General features: G+C 41.3%; 1 long non-coding RNA gene across 1 annotated transcript; it reads left to right on the top strand.

The window, feature by feature from the left end:
* The first annotated feature begins 210 nt into the window (after positions 1 to 210).
* On the top strand, positions 211 to 2564 carry LOC120440739. The gene is made up of 2 exons (XR_005613486.1): positions 211 to 310; positions 937 to 2564. It is a non-coding gene; the product is annotated as an uncharacterized LOC120440739 (long non-coding RNA).
* The last annotated feature ends 246 nt before the right edge of the window (positions 2565 to 2810 follow it).

Consider the following 2810-nt stretch of genomic DNA (forward strand, 5'->3'; position numbering starts at 1 on the left):
GAGGCCAATCCATGACTGATAGTGTTTCATTGTGTCTTTTTCTATCTTTACTGCACTGTTAGTGCAGATGGTATTGGATGTTGGATGAAAACCCAATGGACGATGCATGTTTTCAGCTTTCACTCCATAAGATCCATTAACACTGATTTTCAAACCAATTATTGTATAATTTGCCAAACCTCAGCCTTTTCTCTCTGTTTCTTTTCTTTAAGAATGGCTTCTTGACAGCCACCCTTCCACTGAGACCATTTCTGATGAGGCTTCAGTGAACAGTTGCTGAACCAGCTCAAGGTCCAGATGCATCTATCAGGTCCTGTTTCAGGTCTTTTGCTTATTTCCTGTTCCTTAAGGACATGACTTTAAGGTATTGATCGTCTGCTGTAGACCGTTTTTAGGCTTGCTACTTCTTCTTTTGTTCCACACTTGTGCAGTTTTCCCAATTTCTTAAGGACACATTGCACACCATCTGAAGATACACCAGGTTTTTGGCTAATAGTTCTTTGGGAATCATCATGTTGGTGCAGAAATACTGTTTTATGTCTGTCAATTTGTGGTATTCTTGGCATTTCTTTAAGAAATTCAGCAAGAGAAATTAATTTCCTGATATGTTGTCTGTTATGTGTCGACACAACATTGTTTCATTCATTGAGTTCGGTGACTGTTTTTGTGCTCGAATGATTCAAAGTTTACAAATAGTCTAGTCTGGTCTGAAAATGAGGGGAAAAGCAGCCAATGTCCAAAGAAAACCTTTGAAAGACCTCCAGAAAATTTGGAGAACTATTGCTCAAGACCACTTTAAAATAAATTACGAGAAAGTGTTGAAACCCACAGTGAATGAGCTGAGAAGCATTCATGTTTCTAGTTCTTTTGACTCGTCTGGAGTTGGACATCTGCACTGAATCAACTCCATCCTGACTATGACCTTGCTCTTTACAGACACTGATTTGCATCTTTTAGGAAAAGAATTCCTGCTGCAGCAGGGTGACGACGCCTCAACGCCTTAAAGGACTGTTTAACCAAAGAAGACCAAGGACTGCTTCTACAGTCATCTGACCCCTGAACATTTATGGAGCAGGTGAATGCTAAGAAGGCTAAGCACTCCTGCTCCTTTGAACAGAGTTAAATTGTACCTGAATAACATGAGTCGTCAGGTTTTGCACAAACAAAAGTGCTGCTGTCATCGAGACATGCCAGTGTTATGTTTTTAGAGGTTTCACTTTTTGAAGATTTTAAACATACAACAATAATTTGAGAATTTATTGAAAGACATGCAGAACTGAAGCATATTCATTAGCATTGCTGGATGTTTGAGCCTTACTGAATGACAAACCCGTAGGCTGTACTACAGTCTGAGTACTGGATGAGTATTGATGTTGTTTATTGACATTTGCATTTACAATGTAAGTAAAAATGACTTTGTCAAATGGTGCACACAAGCCGTACTACTTTTGAGGGCAATGTGAGCATTTGGCCAGTGAGAAGAATCATCATTTAAAGTATTTCCTGCTTCCTCCTCTCTCCTTTTGCTGGATGGGGGAAGAAGGGGGGTACAAATCTTGTTTTGATACTGACGCTGTCAGGGGGCTAGCCGGAGAGGATAGTAAACACTGCCTTTGCAGAACATTTAAAATCAATCCTTCAGCCACAGGCCTCGATACTCCCTTCGCTTCTCTCTCCCCGTCTCTCTTTCCCCGAGCCTTTCTTCCTCTTTTTCTCTCTCCCCTCTCTGTAATGTGTCTGCTGCTCTCTGAGAATAGAGGCGGCACTTAAAAGCAGGGCGTCGAGGCTGAGTTTGGTGACAACAGCGGTGGCTTTTATTATCATGCTGAGATGTGCCCAGCAACGCCCACCATCATCACCAACCTCCAGCAAGCACTCATACCGACTTTCAAGCATACACATAAACACATGTACACAGCCCCATACGTACACACTCATATCACCTTGATGAGCCAATAATCGTGTCATTAGCCTGTTCGCTTTCAAGGCGGTGGCTCATTTGCAGGCATCCAAGCCGTTACCTTTGCTCATGATGGCCACGAGATTAGTTGAAAATCATTTTGTTTCCAGCAGTATTGCTTGATTAAGTCACCATTTGCCAGCCAATAGAAACAGTCAACAAATACCTCTACCAGATGACCGCTGATGCAGGAGCTGAATACCAATGATTGAAAGGCTACATGAATATACACTAACTTATACAAATTTCCGGAGCTGAAAAAATTATGGCTTAGAAAGTTTCACAGTTAAGAATCTGTTATGTGGTCTTCTGCTGCAGTAACCTATTACTTTCAAGATTCAACATGTGGTGTATTCAGAAACAGTTGTAATAGGTGCTTTGGGTTTTTTTTTAGTTCATTGTCACTTTGCTATCAGCTCGGAGCAGTCGGGCCATTCTCCCCTGACCCCTGGCATCAATGAGGCATTTTGGCTGAGAGAACAGCCGCTCACTCGATGTTTTCTCTTTTTTGGACCAATAGTCTGTGAACCCTAGAGGTGGTTGTGTACCAGCCAGGTATCACCAACCATGCCATATTCAAATTCACTTAAGTTACCTTTGTTCCCCACACCTACTGAAGATCAGATTGTCTGCAGGAATGCATTGAGCTGTTGCCACAAAAAATTGATATTTGTGCTAAAAAGCAGTTGAACAGGTGTACCTAATAAAGTGGCTAGTGAATGTTGTTTAACTGAGACACATTTGAGGATGATATTAAAAATGATATTTAATCTGCCTCAGGATGAAGTCATTGTATTCTACAGCACAGTATCACAAAGATTTGCGTCCATGTTCAGTTATCTTCGTCAAA

Source organism: Oreochromis aureus, linkage group 6 (assembly GCF_013358895.1).
Source record: "Oreochromis aureus strain Israel breed Guangdong linkage group 6, ZZ_aureus, whole genome shotgun sequence".
NCBI lineage: Eukaryota > Metazoa > Chordata > Actinopteri > Cichliformes > Cichlidae > Oreochromis > Oreochromis aureus.